The sequence below is a fragment of the Microtus pennsylvanicus genome, chromosome 1, assembly GCF_037038515.1.
Source record: "Microtus pennsylvanicus isolate mMicPen1 chromosome 1, mMicPen1.hap1, whole genome shotgun sequence".
Lineage (NCBI taxonomy): Eukaryota > Metazoa > Chordata > Mammalia > Rodentia > Cricetidae > Microtus > Microtus pennsylvanicus.
The window spans coordinates 129,474,537-129,492,576 of NC_134579.1; the positions used below are offsets into that span (position 1 = coordinate 129,474,537).

Consider the following 18,040-nt stretch of genomic DNA (forward strand, 5'->3'; position numbering starts at 1 on the left):
ACTTTGTAAGGCCGTGGTCAGTTGGGCTTTTTCCTGCTTGTTCATTTGTCTTTAGTTGTTTTGTTTTGAGGCGCTGTTAAATAAACCCCACAGCCTTGCAACCGCTAAACACTCCAGGTTCTTCCTTTCTGGCTTGCTACTTTCAACCAAAGAAAGCATCTTGAGAAACAGGCCATCCCAGGTGTGGAGATTCTCTTCAATAATTGAATTAGAATTAGCCTTGCAATGGCTTCTGGTGGTCTGGTCACTGTGGTCTGGTTTCCCCTGGAGGGATGCCTGGTGGCTGGTCTAAGCTGGCAGTCAGCCCTGGGAGGAACCCACTGTGTACACAGCAGCAGAACCAGCATGCCTTGGAGAGCCCTGTGAGCCAGTGCTCGGTGCTTAGGCAGAAGTGGTCCCTCTAACCCCACGTCCTCGGACTCGCCAAGATTTCAAGGAAGAGGACATGGGTGCTGTACATATACCATCTTGACATTCAAGAATGAGGAGAGGGAATTTGGTGAGTTCCCAGACAGCGTGGGCTGTATGGTGAAACCCCAATCAAGAAATAAAAAGGGGCTTAGTAAGATGGCTTGGTTGCCCAGCCTCATGACCCAAGGAGTCTGGACTCCCAGACCTATATAGTGAAAGTAGAGAACTTACGGGTCTTGGCAGTGGTGTTGTTTAGATCCGGTTCCTTTGGGCTTCTCAGCAATCCTAGCTCACTCACAGGCTCATGGAATCATAGAGTTCATAGCAGTTTTTGTGATCAAACTCTCATTTTATCCATGAGGTGGCTGAGGCCTAGAGGAGGTGGGGGGGGGGACTTGCCTAGGATTATAGGACGGTCATTGACAAAGTTAGAACCCCAACCTCTACCCCATGTGTTTCTACCCGGTCTCATTCTCAGGGGAGCGCAGCAAGACACACCTCATGAAGCTCCAGACAAACTGAACCACTCTTGGCTTAAAGGAAGCGTTTCTTGGGAGTGGTGCCTTAGCTGACACGGTACCTGTGAATGGTAAGCAGTGGCTGCTGACTTTTTGAGTGACCAACTTCCGGGATTATCAGTTGCCATCATTGGAATTGGTTGGTGCTTGGTTTAAGCGGAAATGGTAGACACACCTGCCTATCTTTCCATATTTTATGTCCTTGCCAAACTCAAGCCTGTGAGGTCTGACCCTGCTAACCCACAAAACATGATTGTGGATGTTTTGCTTTCCCCTCCTTCCTTACTGCTACAACCAGTTACATCTTTTTTTTTTAAGTTCCAGCAATATGGACATGGTAGTAAATGCCTGTAATCCCGGCACTCGGGAGGCTGAGGGAAGAAAGAGAGTTAAGGCCAACTTGAGTCTCATAGCCAAGTAAGGGGACAAACAAAAACTTTGAGCAAACAGCATGTGGACCAGATGGGGCTGCAGTCCGTGCTCGGCAGTGGGCACAGGGGGTTCTCAGATAGGAGGTGCCAAATAAGGATTGTCCAGTATTGACCTCGTCCACTGGATGTGGTGGCCCGGATTAGAAGGCACAGACAGCACATGGGAAGAGGCATGGCGAGAGCCGCCAGTCCGACAGCCACACAGACATCTGGCTGTGGAAATGTGTGCTGGTTGGGGACAAGGGCTCTGACAACACCAGCTACTACCAGAGAAGGGGTGGCTGTGGGAAGCAGGGGCGTCAGGTGGCCCTGTGTGATTCCGCTGGAAGCCAGCATCCTCTCTATCACCCCAACACCCGAGTCATGAGTGCCTACATGTCACTGTGGGTGATTGCTGAGGAGATGTGTGAGACTTGGTTCTTGTCCTCTCTACACTCCATGAGGGAAGCTGTCTGGGCAGGCACTGCCCTTTTCTCAGTCTCCAAGATTCCTTTTAGCCACTAGTTTTTTTTCTTCAGCAGTATTTGAAAGGCGTTTCCTGACCCTCTCTCATGGGGACTTGAAGTTTTCTCTGGGGTTATGGGCTGCCCATGTTGACCTGGAAGGACAGTTTGCTTACTTTCCAATGTTCTATCATTTCCTGACCCCTCAGTCCAGCTCGTTCTTTCCAAAGACCCCGTGTCCTCAACTCCCCTGGGATGAGCCACGGGTTAAAGGGACAAGAAGTAGATATGGCTGGGGGAGGAGATGGGAGATGGCACACCTACCTGAGGAAGCTGAGTATTTTCTTGGATGCCATAAAGTGGCGCCCAGGTATTTCGGGGAAGAGGCTTTCCTCTCATCTCGCCCTCACTTCCTGTTGAAGTTCCTGCTGGCCCCTTTACCTGCTCAAGTCATTTCTACATGGCCCCTTCATCTGGTCCACATACAACATGGGGTTTCTGTGTGTGTGATATTATTTGTTTTTATTTCTGTAATCCCTTTATTGTTTGCACAACTGCTGTCAGACTGTTGCCTGAAAGTATCACAGGATAATTGCAGAACGCCTGCATAAGTAATTTCTTACGAAATCGGGCCTTGTCTGCATATAAAATTGTTTTTCGTTGCGGCATACATGGCCTTCATTATACTGAGGCTGTTTACAGGGTGGGGGTTGGGGGTGGGCGCACCTTGCCCACAGGCCTTGAGATGGGAAGGCCTGGTACTTGGGAATAATGAAATACGATCATTATTCTTTTCTCTTAAAGACATATGACATTTCTGGAAGGTGACAGGCCGAGGCTGTAAGGAAGAGCCCAGCCTGGGCAGGAGGAGCGCTGGGTTGACAGATGCTGCTGGGGAAGGAAGGGCTACTCACTCCTCCCGGGCTCGCACTGGGCATCTCTTCCGACCGCATTTCTGCGATATTAATGGTGTGTGGTAGTGAAAGAAATGTGTTTTATTCTCGAGTCTAACCCTGCTGTTATCAAAGTAACTTCCAGCTTATTAGCGACAAAGGACTTTTCTCCTCTCGGCTGCCCTGTTCGCCAGGGCTTCCTGAATTAAACTGCTGTTTCCTGTCCTTTATATGCATGACCACATCTGGGTAGCCTGCTCACAGCCCCGCTGCTTAATAACAATCACCTTCCCTTTCAGTCTCTGCTGATTGTTTCTAATTCACTCTGACAGATAGTGCCTGACAACTTGCTGGCTTCTCCCTCCCTCCGTGACCTGAAGTTACTCACGGCACTTATATAGTCTGTCATTTTTAATATTTGATTTCATTTTAAGTTATGTGTTTTACTGAGAAGATGAAACCAAGGGAAAAAAAGAAGAAAGAAAGAAAAAAAGAAAAGAAAGAAAGGGGGGAAAAAGAAGAGGAGGAGGAAGGGGGTCTTGTAATAGATCACAAGTTTAACCCTTCTTGCCCCACGGCCCTGTTTCTTCTCCCTGGGACAGGCTGAACAGAGGCTTACATTTTTCCTTCCTTTCTTCCTGGCTTTTGTGTTTTTCCTTTTCCTCCATTTTCTTGTTTGTTTTGATATTTTGAAGCAAATCTTTCTCTGTGGCCCAGGCTGACTTTATATTCCCCCCACTCCTGCCTCAGCCTCCCTAGGTGTTGGGGTCACCGGTGTGTACACCCACATTTCCAACTGTTTCACGTGGTAGTCATTCTTTCAATAGTGCCTGACGGTCTTGGAGTTCTCTGGGCTGCTGCTCTCTGATCTGCAAACTGGAGCGTCTCCTTTTGGGGAGGGTGTTGCTCTGGAGTGATGGTGTAGTGAGGGACTGGGTGATGCCTTCAGGATCAGCTCTGGTAAAGATGGCAAGTGCGGAACGAACCATCTTTGTACCAGTGGACAGGACAGAGAAGTGTCAGCTCTCTCTGGGTTGAAGATGGGACACTTGATGTGAAACCTTCCAAAGCGTGGGACCAGGTGGACAGCCAGCGGGGTTGAAGCCTACTATTCGTTCTACCATATCCTCTGTGAACCCGCCTCTCATCCAAGAACTTGTGGAACAAGCATCCTCAAAAGTTGGAAAGCTAGGCATCCCCTGTCACTTCAAGGCCCACCTCACCCATGGTGACTGGCTTTGTTTATCACGAGACAAAAGCTGCTGCATCCCTTTTGGCCCCGTCAAGGTCAAAAGCTGTGAGGCTATGCATTAGGCCACACCAAATACAGAGGCTGATTCACCCATAGGGCCTGACTCCTGTGACTGAATGCCTGTCTGTCTGTCTCCCACAGCAGGCCAGGCAAAGAAGTACAGGAAAGGGGATCTGGGTTGGGCCTCAGCTAAAGAACTTTCAACTTCCCTGATTGTTCATGACTGCCCGTGACATGGCTGCTCTTCCCAGCCTGTGAGCTGTCACTGTGAGGGGTCTGTGCCCCAGCTACACTTCAAATATTCTGCTGACCACCTGGAACAATGATGGGTCAGTCCCAGGGACAGGCAGACTTTGCTGGTGACCTCGGGAGATGAGGCTTGCTTCCAGTCCTGTCTTGCTAGAGCAGCCTGCTTCAGGTCATGTAGCACAGGTAGGGTCCTCTAAAAGGCTTCTTTGACATAGCACCAGACTTAGACACTAAACGATTTCATAGCAGCAAGTCCCAGCCAGGCCTGAGACCTGAGGTCCAGAGTGGCTCAGTCACTCACAACAGGGCTTCCTCACTGCAGGTTTAATTTCTAAGCCCATTCCTTCTAGATCCTTGGATCTACTGTCCCTGAGCACCCAGGATAGGTTGAGTGGGGTGGAAAAGGCCACAGGAAATGATCTATTTTAATCATCTTGTGATGATGCTTGGATATTTCATAAATTGCTGTCTTGGTTTTGAGACATCCGAATTAAAATTTAAAAGAGGATTATCCATAAGAAATCAGGTACACATAGGCTGTTGGTTTTTGGCTTTCAGCTGTCTGCTCAGAACAAAGACCAGCCAAGGCCTTGGTGAGGGACCTGTTAGATGCGGGTGGAGTAGCTTCTCTCTTCACTCAACTGGGTGGTCTTTATGAGGAAGGAAGATAGGCTAAGAGCACAGCAAAGAAAAAGATCTTTCCCTCCATACATCTAACCTCCCATGGGGCACCAAGTCTTCCCTCATGGGTGTTTATGACATGGACTCCCAGATAATAGCATTCTTTTTTTTTTTTTTTTTTGAGACAGGGTTTCTCCGTAGCTTTTGGTTCCTGTCCTGGAACTAGCTCTTGTAGACCAGGCTGGCCTCGAACTCACAGAGATCCGCCTGTCTGCCTCCCGAGGGCTGGGATTAAAGGCGTGCGCCACCACCGCCCATCTGATAATAGCATTCTTAACTGCCTGGCTGGTCTTTAATATTTGCCCCAGCTTCGTGAGACACTAGGCTGGGGCTCTCAGAAGGAATTCATTGTAAGATTTGGAAGATGGTTCTGCACTGGGATTTAACCTCCAGCAAAAGACAAATTATGCTCTTCTACATCCTTTCCCCAAAGGACCTCTGGTCTATCATTGACTCCTGAAGTCGAATAAAAGCTTTGAGTCCGTATTGCTCAACAGACTTCCATAGTTAGGTGGTGGGTTGGGCAGACCCTTGGAGTCCTGGGCTGACAGTGGAGGGCATCTTAGGGGTCACTCGCTTTTCTTATCCTGATGACACGATACTGACAGCAAAGGCCTGAGAGAGGAAGGATTTGGCTTTATGTATCGTTTCATTTATTCTGTTTTTGCAGTTCATTTTTGAGATTGTGATTTGATTACAATATTTCTCTCTTCCTTTTCCTCCCTCCAAATCCTCCATATAACCCTCCCTGAATTCCTTCAAATTTTTTGCCTTTTTTCCGTAAATTTTTATTGCATGCATATATGCATTAATATATATGCATATATAATAACCCCAAATATAACCTGTCGAGTCCATTTAATACTACTTTAATGTGTGTTTTAGGGTTGACCATTTGGCACTGGACAGCCAATTGGAGTGCCCTTCCCTGGGGAGGGTCACCTCGCCACCTTTACTGCCTGTCATCCTTTGTGTAGGTTGAGGCCTTGTGAGCTTTTCCCCACACAGTTTGGCATGTATGTTGTGTCCTCGTTGAGCTCATGTTTAGGCAGTCATGTTAGTGAGGCTTTACTTTCTGATATTACTAGAAGACACAACCTCACAGCAAAGCCCCTGACCCTCTGGCTCTTAAACTCTTTATACCCAGTGTCCCACGGTGTTCCCTGAGACTTAGATGTGGGAGGGTTGTTGTAGATGTATCTTCTGGGACTGGGCTCCGCAACTCTGCATTTTGATTGGGTGTGGTTTTCTGTAGTGGTTTCCATCTGTGGCAAAGAGAAGCTTCCTTGAGGAGGAGTGAAGACTTTGCATGTCTGTAGGTAGAAGGACTGCTGGGAGGGATTTTGTAATCCTGTTCACAAGGATCCAGTTCTTCGTGGCAGCGCAGGCAGGGCAGCTGAAGCAGCATGGTTCCAGTTATGAGAGCTTATGGCTCAGTAAAACTGGAGACAAGGCGCTTAGGCAGGAACGGAGGTTCAGAGGTCCGACTACAACCTTCAGGTTCCTGCATCTACCAGCTAGGCCTCATGTCGGAAATGTTCCACAACGTCCTGAAGCAGCGCCACCCGCTGGAGGCCCAGTGTTCAAACACACGTTCCCCCGGGGACATTTCACTCAGAACAGGATGTCGACTTCTTGTTCGGCAAGCACCCCCACCAAGGGAGAGGAGCAGTAGGTAGTCCGAGTTTTCTATGTCAATACCACTGCACCATCTCTGTCCATCCAGGTTCATATAGATCTGAAGGGCCCTTAGTGACATGTGTTTGATCCCTTGACCTTTCCCAGAATGCATCCCCTAAGTAGGGCTATAGATTGATGTGGTCCCAAGATTGTCCCTGAGAATTCATTGACAGGTGGGCTTTAGAGGAAGCCACCTACAAAGTAAGACACGTGGCTCTTCAAGGGAAATACGTAGGGTCTGGCTCTTCTCTCTCACACCAACCTAGGCGAAATAGCCGCAACTACAGAAGGAGGAGACACGCAGAAAGCCATGTCTTAGAAGTGACTCAGCTCACTCAAGGGATAAAAACGAGAGTCGTCAAGTCGAAGGCAAGAGGAGAGACTGGTTCGCCAGAGTAAGCGAAAGAGGACTAAGACTTTGGCTAATACCAGATAGAAAAGTAACTGCTGTAACTTGTCCTATGCCAGTTATAAAGCTGTCATTTAAAAAGGCAGAAACCCGAGTCGTTGTACCACTCAGAAAGAGCACGGTGGGATGAAGTGGTGTTGGAACGGGACCTTGGGCGACCGGGGAAATTTTCACAAATAGATGTGGGTAAAAGAAGAGATGCTGCTTGAAGGAGGAGGGGCTTCTTCAGGCCTGTCTTTGTGCCTGTCCGAAGGGAAGGTGATGGGTCACCCCAACTAGAAGCAATGGACAAGAACCTTGTAAATACCGGGGTCAGGAATGCTGGGTTGGGAAAGGATTCTGGGGCTGTATTTGGAACTCGGAGTACAGGAAACAGGAGAACAGGCACTATAAAATTTGCGGGCGCGATCCCGGGGGTGTAGGTGCGAGACGCGTTTAGGAGGGTCCGTCTATAATGAAACTGCATCCAAGCACTCAGTAACAAGGGTACAGTCTGCCCGACTGAAGCCAGGAGAGTGGGGACGGACAGCTGTAGAAGCTGACACTGTCTTTGCTCACTGCGCCCATGGGAAGACAGAAACACGGCAGGGTAATTTTGACTTAGGGTGTGCAGCCCGCTCCTGGGGCTTTGTTGTAGACGGTCAGTCTCCCGATGCTCTCGGGTCAGGCCTATGAACTGCACTTCGCAACTGGCTTTTAAAAAAATAAGAATAAAATGATTGCTCTTTAGAAAACAAAACCCACATTTATATTCATTGGGGTCCTCTGTTTTTTTTTTTTTCCTTCCCACACATATACAAAAGATGCACTCTGGGTGAGACAAGGGGCTGGTGTATGCCAATGTCAAGAGCAAGCAAGGACAGCGAAACAATTGACAGATTCATCCCTTCTGCTTTAACTTGTTCCCAGGGTGGAATGTTAGTTTGTTCAACTTTCTGCATTCTGCCTTGCTCACAGTGTGAACGTGTTGACTAAGCTTGGCTTCCTGGTTGGAGGGTCAAGCCCCATGGCTTTTAAACATGCTTATATGAAATCCAAACACTCATGGTCACTGGCCATCTGAAGTCAAGGCTCAACTTTTGAAATGAACACGTAATTATCTTGTTTATTTGGGGTATAAATAGAGTCCATGCATTTTAAAATTTTTCTTCCTGATAAGGACTTTGGCTAGCATTTGGTCTTTAGATAGCTCCTCTCTCCCTCTCTCCTTTTCTCTCCCTCCCTTTTTTAAATTTAACTTCTGTTGCTTTTATTTTAATTAATTAATTTTTTTTTTACAACAAGATCTCATGGTGTAGCCCAGATTGGTTTTGAACTGACAGTCCTGGTGTGCCTGTCTCTGAATGTGGGGTGTGTACATACATGTTCCACCACCCCTGGCTTCTTCCTGACCTTTCCTTCTTTTCTCTTTCCCAGCCCTCTCTCCCAGCCCCCATGTCTGCCACTTGACTGTCTTTTCCTTTTTTCCTCCAGTCCACTTTCTCTCTATCCTCTTCAAGCAGAAGGGATTGCTGAAGCCCGGCACAGCTGGTCTAGAATCAAGACCAGCCCAAGTCACTGTTGAGACAGGATCCTGTGTAGCTTAGAATCAGATGCCCAAAACAGTTGAGGATAACCTCAAACTTACATTTCCTTGCCTTTACCTAGAGAGGACTTGGATTGCAGACATGCATCTCCACACCCAGTTTTAGGTAGTGCTGAGGATGGATCCCAGGGCTCCGGCCTGCTAGACAAGTGCTCTACAAACTTGGCTACATGCCTGGCAGTGCCCAGAGTCACTCCTGCCCATTTGCTTTGGTGGATGGAGCTACCTTCCCAGGGCAGGCACTGCATACTTGTACACATCCTTGCTACTTCTATAATCCGTGGCTGTCCATGAAGCCTGCATCACCTTGGAGAGATCAGCTAAGGTCCAGATCCAGGTTAGCAAAGCCTACGGGGACCGAGAGCCTCCCTAGCCCTTTGTGTGGGGTGTAGTTCACAGTGGAAAGTGTTTCTTCAGCTTGGTCACCCACCTCCATCTTTCTCACATCATCTTATTCTTATTATAACATGCACTATCTGGTTTTATATACTTGTTTTTTTTAGGAAGACATTCTCCTTATAATGAAATATTGTATTTAGCTTTATTCTAAAAAATAGTATCTATAAACTTTGGTTTGATGTGACAAATGAATGCTTTATTATTTTTAAACATTCACGAAATCAAATAGCCAAGTAAGTGTGTATTCGACTCTTTCCGTGAGTCCACGGAGTTGCCAGGTGTGTCTAAGTAGCAGCGAAACACCCTTGGGGACCATAGTGTGGCCCTGTTTGGAGCGCTTGTGCCCTGCCAGGATCTTCGGATAAATCTCGTTAGTCCCTGCGTCAAGACCTCCTGCTACCCCGCAGGCTTCACTGCCCCACAGACCCTCTCTTAGAGTCCCCAGTGATCAGTTATTGTGCGGTTGGTCACATTGGACAGAGCTGTGAGCCTCAGGGAGCCATGCTTTCTGATGCTTCTGTCATTTCCCTTTCTAGACTGCCAGTGTCTTGTTTTTTTTTTTTTTCTTGCTTTATTTGTTGTTTTTAGCTAGAACCTTGCTATGTAGTCCAGGCTGTCCTCACTCACCATCCCAATGCCTCAGGCTCCTTAGTGCTGGGTTTATGAGTGTGTAGCACCCTTCCTGGCTAGACTGCAAGTCTCTTGAGAGCAGATCTCCTGCTCTTCAATGCCTCACTGACTAATCCAGCTGTTTGTCATATATCACCTCTGTCTATGTATGTGTGTAACTCTCATCTGCAGATCCATGCCTGTATGGACCTATCATAGTGTATCTATAGAATCGTAGATCCAAATATCTATTGCTTATTTATCATGTGTCATCTGTCTATCTGTCTATCTGTCTATCTATCTATCTATCTGTCTGTCTGTCTGTCTGTCTGTCTGTCTATCTATCTATCCATCCAAGCATGTATCTGTCTGCCATATATCTATTATCTATTTATCACCTATATTGCCTACCTATTCTATGAATTTGTTTATCATTTTGCTATTCAATCAATCAATCAATCAATCAATCATCAATCAGTCAATCATCTTTCTTCTCCATCAACTCATCTATCTATCTATCTATCTATCTATCTATCTATCTATCTATCTATCTATCTATCTATCTATCTACCTACCTACCTTCATCAGGATCATGTAATCTATCATTTATCTCTTATCCATCATCTGTCTACTTCCTATCAATCTAGATACTGCTCATTTACCTATCATCTCTCCATCCATCTTCTTATAAGATACAACTGACATCATAGTTAGAGGAGACAGATGATACATTCACTAACAATGAAACCGGAAACCCATCAGTAGGGACAGATGTCATAGGACCATTAAACTAGGGAACAGAATCCGAGGCAGAAGAACCTAGGGCAGAGTTTGGCAAGGCACCTCTGGGGTGTGTTGTGACATTAGTTCTGCATACCCTGAGTGGGGCTGCACTTGGTCAGAGAGCACAGTTCATGGGAGAGCCAAGAGTCAGGTACAGGCTGAATGAATTTGAATTGCAGAGGGAAAAATTCACAGGGAAGGATGAAATGTATTACTAGCCTTGAAAAGATTCCATTTGTTCATTTCTAACATCCTCGAGGCTTTCCCATATATGACATCTTGCCTCTCGCCTTTAGAAGGTCCCACATCACATGCCTTCTTGTGGGAAGTTTCAGAAGCAGCTCTGCGTCCTTCCCCACCAGGTTAGAAGGCTGAGGGGATCTTTACACACGAGGAAGCCAGCACTGACATGCTAATATTTCATTTTAATCTTGAGTGCCAGGTTACTTTCCAAATGAAGTGTCTGAGGCAAGGCTCTAACTTACATGAAATAAAAGAGTTTAATGCTAATTAAATATCATCTCACTACTGAAGCTGTATTTATTGATGGTCTAGAAGAACAGCATCAAGGTGGATGGGCTAGGAACCCATCTATAATAACAATGCATCTTTGGTCCTGGGGCTTACACGTGTGCACACACACAATAAAGCCATGGACAATGAAATGGGAGCCTGCAGTGGATAGTCTTTTTTACTAGGTTGAAAGACCATCTTTACTGTTCTTTTGATTCAGGGAGTCTGGATGTAGCTCATATTTTCTGTGTAACCAACCTAAGAGAATTTCACATGGTGCTGGTCCAGCATGAGGGAATAGTGGGGTAGAGCAGACTGTGTGGGCACACTCTGACCTTCCTTCGGGCATCCCTGACCTCAGCCAGTGGCATTGCTATCCCATTATTAGTTTCAACTCCAATAGCCTCCTTTCCTTTTTTTCCTTCTGTCTTTTTACTGGTCCTTTCCAACGCTTCCTTCTATCTCAACTCTGATGACCACTGTCTCAGGCTAAGAACATTGACCTCATGGCCACTAGTTTCTTCATGCTAGGTTTGGTATTTCCTCTTGTCATTTCCCTCTTTGGGTTGTTTCAGCCTCGTGCCTGGCCTTCTGATTCGGTCCTCGGGCAACTCTAGGATAGAGTCTCTGTCCTTTCCTGCTTTTCCCATCCCTCCAGGACCTACAGATGTTTCTGTGGGATGGTGTGTGGGGTGGCGATGGAGGGAGCATATATTTTGTCACTCTTTGTGAGGGTTCTACCTGGAATCACATTTGTTCTCGTCCATTCTCCAGCTTCCCTTTGAGATGGCTTATATCCTCATGTCCTCTCATCATATGGCTTCAGAATGGTGTCGGTGATGACTAGAACCTCCTAGCGATCTTCCATCCTTGAAAGGGGTTATGACCACCAATGGCTTCTCCTTGGTGGTCCCTTGAGAATGTAGGTCCAAAGTCACCAAGGTGTCTGATCCTTCCCAAACAAAGGCAAGAATTTAAGATTCCACACAAAATCCCACTACTTCACCACTTGTAACTGAGCAAACGTGGGCTCCAAGTATAGACTCTGGGGCATGCCCACTATGGGGCAAAACCATGGATTCTGTAGGGGAAAAGCAGCCAAGCTGGAAGGAGTGACACTGGTAAAACAGGGACCCAAACAGCTCTCTCTGTTGGTGAAGTACAGTCTAATGTAAGAAGTTTTGAAGACTCAGAACCCATTCTGCAGGAGTAGGCCCTGATGTGGCTCCCAGCCTTTAGGAAAAAACACATTCATCTAGACCAGCTTGTCTGCAGCCTACCTATAATTAGCTTCTGAAACTTCTAAACAAACGGCCTAATGGGGTAAATTTAGCAAACTTACTGTGAGGTGTTACCCAATCCTCTTCCTCCAACTGTCCACACAGACTCTGGCACCACCTCGCTAGCTTTTGCTATTTGCAACCGAAGCCTCTCTTGAAGCTGTCTGGCAGCCACGCAGACATCCCATTTATGTGATCTCTAATGAGTTTATTAGTGTCTCGCTGCCTTGTTGCTATTAAGTTTTATCAGTTTCGGATTCAAGAGCCCAAGGTTAAATTTTCAATAGACTTTTCAGAAAGTTTAAGTGGGATTAAGATTGTTAAAAATAAGACCAAATAGTGGAATTACATAGTGTGGTACCCAGGTCAGTGGGCTGATTTCTGCACACTACAGGATTTTGAGTTTTTATTTAGAGATGTCCCACCTGCAGAATGCCAACCCAGGGCCTCCGTTCTGTATGAGTGTCAAGGCTCAGACTAGAGCTGCGTCATTTCTCATTGACCCACCTAGGCCAGGCTTGGCACTGCCCAAGTCCCAGGGTCTGGTATGGCTGGCTGCTGCTTTGACCTGGTAAATAAACATTTGAAAGGGAGAGGACAAATGCCTCCACATAGTAAAAAAGAATGACTTACGATATTATTTTCTCCCCGGTTCCATAAGATAAGCGGGTTGTCCTCTGGAAATAGTGTGCCTGTAATTGAATATTATTTACCTGGATCCCGTCTATAATTCTTGAGCAATTTTTTTTTGAGTGAAACCAATTCAGAAATTTCTTCAGTGGCTTTAATCAGAATTAAGTGGCTCTACTTTTTAGGTTAAGAGAAAAACCTCAGTAATAGGTTGAGCTGTTATTATAGAAAGTTTATTACTATTGGTATGCAAGCTAGCTGGGGGCCAAGCCCAGAGCAGTTGGATAATTTAGCCGGCTCCTGGATCCAATTAAAAAAATCTATGTTGTGTCCACAGTGGGGGGACGGCCATAGCTGAAGCACTCTTCCCTCTATGGCGGCGACACACCTGTGGCATTCTCACAGCCAGGGAGATGGGTTTGGGATGTGGAATGTTCTAAATCCTCTCATTACTGCCTCATGGAAGCCAGGCACTTCAAGCGGCTCCCCATTTATCTGAGATTACCAGTTAAAGTCCTTAAAAAGCATACTGGAGTGTTCTTCAGCAATGGCGACATGGTGGCTGTGATTAGGGCTCTGCTCGACTTTTGGGGGAGACCTTCTCTTCTAACTTAATTTTCAATTCCGGTTGAGTGGCATCTGGGCTGAGGGCTGATGTCTTCCCCTAAATATTGTACCTGGTGTCAGTATAAAGGTGCATTTAAGGATATTTGAAATAAAACCCCAGGGTGTTTTCATTCTTTGGGGAAGCAGTGTACCATAAACATTTTGAGCATGAGCCAACAGCTTTTTTTGACTGTGACTGCAAATTACTGTGGAATGTATAGATTGCTGGTGGGACACTATTTGAGGATGCCTGTATCTTATAGAATGTCACTTTTATGCACAATCCAGGCAAAAGAGAGAGGAGGGGAAACTAATTTAGGCAGCAGATAGTATTCTCTCCAATGTGGAGTATGAAAAAATTATATTTACAAAAAATCATCTCTGAATATTTTTTATTTAATCATTATTACATCAATCATTACTATCAATACTTAGTAGCAAGCTGATAATGTAGCCAGTAGGTGAAACAGCTATTAAAAAGTGTAAAAAAATGATTAATCAGGAACGGGGGGTATTAATGTTCTCCAATTATTTAATGATAAGTACATATTTTTGAAAGTGTTTGTTTTTAATAATCGACTGGATTATTAGTTTGCAAAAATGTAATTGCTTCTTAATTTCACATCTTCGCTTCTTTGTGCCGGGTACAAAGGTAGTATATTTCTGTGGTTATTGTTCGCAACACTCCCTGTAAAAAATCACGTTCATTTCAAGAAGCTGTTATGGTATTGATTCTGGTAAAGACTTCCATTAACTGACCAATCTAAATCTCATAAGTGATGTCAGGGTAGTTATGCATTCTCCTGGTTCAAGTATTCAGCCATTACGTTAGAATGCAGGCAGTGTCTGAATATGGCTGTTAAATTATTTCTAAATACCGAAACCAGAACAGCTTAACAGTTCTGCAGTTTGAGACTGACACAAAAATGACAATCTGCCACCTCTTTGTTTTTTAAATATTAACGTTGTATGGGGATAGTATTTTTGGAGTAAAAACCTGTGGCACCAGCGGATAAGTGACATAAACAAAGGCAGCTGGGCTTCATGAAATAATGGAACAATAAGGCCCTTGCAGCCGCTCTCATCACTCCAGTGTGCTAATTAGCATTCTGTTGTGGCCGCAACACTGAAAACATGTAATCTGTATTGGTGTACAGTACAGCTGTGAACACGCATTCTTTTTTGTGAGTCCCTGGAGTTAGCCTTGCCATTGGCATATGCATTTGGGCCAAAAGTCAAGCCATCACCACTAAAATAGCACACGAGAGCGGCAAAATGTCATTTGTCTTTTCTTATTTTTTTTCCCCTTCCCTCAATGCCACATGCTCTCTCCAGTGATGTAATCCAGTCTCGCTGCATCTGCCTCTCTGCTCTGTCTCTGCAGAAGGATGGTGGGTGGGATGGTGTGTCCGTGTGTGTGCGTGCGTGTGTGCGTGTGTGTGCGTGCGTGTGTGCGTGAGAGAGAGAGAGAGAGAGAGAGAGAGAGAGAGGAAAAGGGAGGGGGAGGGGGATTGAGAGTAAGGGTTTAAAAAACCCTGGTGCACAAAAGTCAAGTTGAAAATTCAATGCTCTCTCTTTGCATGTTTTATTTAAAAATGTATACCTTTGAGTGTTCACACAGACTCTCTCACATACACGTATGTATGTTTTTAATTTCTGCAAATTTACAGATCTTTTCTAAGTGTCATGAGCCTGCTGGGGGAGAAAAGGACCAAGAATTTGTAACACCGAGGCCTATAGGACAATGAAACCTGAGGAATGGAATCTTGGGAAACTTTATCCCTACATTCAAAGTATGGTTCATTCCCCTCACTCATTTAGCATCCGTTTTGGGAGGAAACTGTTCATCCCATTTTACAGCTGCAGAAACTAAGGCTGAAGCAAGTACAAAATGGGGCCTGCTTGCAGAGCCCGTGGATTCAGCTCTCCAGGCAGAGGGAGCAGAAGCAGCTGGCCATTCGGAGGTATCCCTGAGCGTGTAGGTAGGAACCAAGGAACAGAGGCAGCAGAAGGGCTGGGTGGGACTCAGAAAGGTCCTTCTATTCCCAGGTGGTACTGTAGGAACTGGACCCTGACACCTTTTGGGTGCCAGCCTTGGAACAGGGAGGCCTGGCATGCGTCTGCAGACATCAGCCGCCGCATTTTTATCACGCAAGCTGCGTCCACAGCCAGCACTCTGCTCAGAGACTCACCTCCTGGAGTTTGGCATAGAAAGTGAAAATGGCTCCACTCTCTCAAATCTCCCTGTTCTCAGTCAGTCAGCTTGTCCCAGTCCAGGCACGCATAGCACACACGTGCAAAGGTACGCCAGCGTGGTCTCCCCAGCCAGAGCACTCTTCCATTTCTTCCCCGAAGTTCTTATCTCTTTACAAAATAAATGTTGATCAGATTTGATTGTCTGGTTATTTGAATTTCTTTTCTACTCTGATAGGGATCTTCTGGTAGTTAAAAACTTTCCCCACCTATCAATCCCTCTTCTCTCTCTCTCTCTCTCTCTCTCTCTCTCTCTCTCTCTCTCTCTCTCTCTCTTTCTCTCTCCTCCCTCTCTCTTCTCCCTTTCTCTCCTCCCCCCTCTCTGATCTGATGACATTACCAAATGAGAAACACACACACACACACACACACACACACACACACACACACACACAAAAGAAAAAGGGAAAAAAATGAAAACACCAAACCTACCGGGTTTTGAAGTCACTTTCAGGCACCTCGGGCCAAGCTGCTTGTCTCTTTCTGAAAGATGAGGCTAGATGCTCTGCTACAGAGCTTTCTTTTTATCCGATTCAGAACTAGATTGGAAAATTACCCCTACCACATAGAGTAAACAGCTTGTGGGTCACAGTGCTGATCCAATTTGGTTCTGTTTTGACTGTGAAGAAATCAGATCCTCTGGCAATTTGGTGATGATGTGTGTGACTGTCCACCTGGGAGTGCCTAGGTTAAATAGGTTAATGGAACTTTTTTTATTTCAAACTCTACTAGAGCAGAATTCTTTTCACTCAGGCTCTGTGGCCTCCTAAGATCTCAGTTGCTGTCATTCCTCCGGCCTTCTCTGGTGAGGCTGACACTGTGGCTTCTTTTTTTCCCTAGAAATCCACACATCCTCTATTGGTTAATGGCTCTTTAAATATTGAAATGCCTGGCAACACAAAACAAAATAAAATAAAGCACAGCCTGTCAAAGAAATAAGAACAACAGCAACAAAAATGTTGGTATCTCTTAGAATTTGTCTTCCTGGCTGTAAAAGTATATAATTAATAGGAGAATTTTCTTCCAGATGTGGCTATACTATAATAGAGCCTTATAAACGCTACAGAAAGAAAAATTGCTGGGAAGGAAGGCATCCTCAATGAGAGCACACCTGGGCCTGACAAAGATTGCATTTAGGGACTGCTGTGCCTATCACAACGCAGAGAACGACCAAGTCCAGGGAGCAGCTGGAGAGAAAGCCCTGCAAATCTGCATGCAAATAGCAGCATATTGTTAACTTAATCAGATGCCTAGGAAAAGATGCGCCAGAACGCCTAGGATGATCTACGCACACTTGGAGGCAGAGCCACGCTGCTGATGGGGCAGCAACGGGGCATTGGGGCAGCCGGGCTCTGGGCAAGGTGGATCCCTCCCAGCCCCGGTTGCCGACTCCACCCTGCAAAGCCCCCAGCTCCTGTAACATGCAGTGACCCCTCTTCTCTTTGGAAAGACAGATACCACCTACTGTAGAGTTAGGTCAGATGGAAGCCTCATTATTATTATTTTTAATTATGGTATAGGTACGGGTATTATTTCACCCAACTATGCAACTCCAATTAAACAATATTTCTGCTTAAATATCCGGGCACATGAAGATGTGAAATACAGTCCTGGAAGTCTATAAAGAATTTTTTTATTATTAAAAAGAAAAAAAAAGCAGCAAGTCGCTGTCTATTGATGGAAGTGCTGGGCATAAATAAAACCTTGAGAAGTGTAAGACACCTGTTATATTTACATTTTTTATGAATAGTAATGGAAATATATATTTTATATTTCCTCCATTTCTCAGTCTAGCGCCATAAAAAAATAAAAAGTAATACTATTTAATCACCCACAGCTTAATAGTGCCTTAGTTGTTTACTGCCACTGTACTAATTGTTCTGTACTAATGTGTTTTTCTGTGATATCCAGTAGTGCTAAGAGAACGGAGATCTATAACCAATTAAATATAGTGTTTTGTATGTTAAAAATATATCTGGGGAGGCTAGAAAAGGAACAGAAGCCGCCCTTAAGCAAGGCGTGTTGGCACCGTGTCGGCGCCCAGCAGAAGGTGCCCGCACTGCCTCTTTTGCGCAAAGACAAAGGGGGTAATTTTTTTGGCAAGAAAACAAACCCCAAGAAAACACAACAAACAAAAAAAAAAGGAGTGTTTCCTCCTTTTTGCCGCCCCCCCACCCCCGCCACAACTCCTCAGGCTGTTTCTGGCCTCTTTCCGCAGCAGGGAGAGGTGGGTTGTGGAGCCAGGCAAGGGTAGCAGCCCCACCACACTGAGCCCCCTGCAGGTCCTGCGGGGGAGGGAGGCTGGCCCCAGGCCCGGTGGGGTTCCGCGGCGTAAGCCTGAAGAGCGCCCCATTCACACGCGGGCGCCCCGGGCACAGGGTTAATTGAGGATCATTGTTGGTTCCAACAGGAGCC

At 45.8% G+C, this 18,040-nt stretch overlaps 1 protein-coding gene across 6 annotated transcripts in view; it reads left to right on the top strand.

Annotated features, from left to right (window-relative positions):
• Znf536 (zinc finger protein 536) overlaps positions 1-18,040 on the top strand; it is a 454,511-nt gene that overhangs the window by 133,976 nt on the left and 302,495 nt on the right. Inside the window, exon 4 of one of the 6 annotated variants that reach the window (XM_075984316.1) lies at positions 890-1,000. The exons of the other annotated variants lie outside the window; for them this stretch is intronic. The gene's annotated coding sequence lies outside the window, so the exon portion shown is untranslated. The remainder of the gene's footprint in view (positions 1-889; positions 1,001-18,040) is intronic. 6 annotated transcript variants of the gene reach the window in all.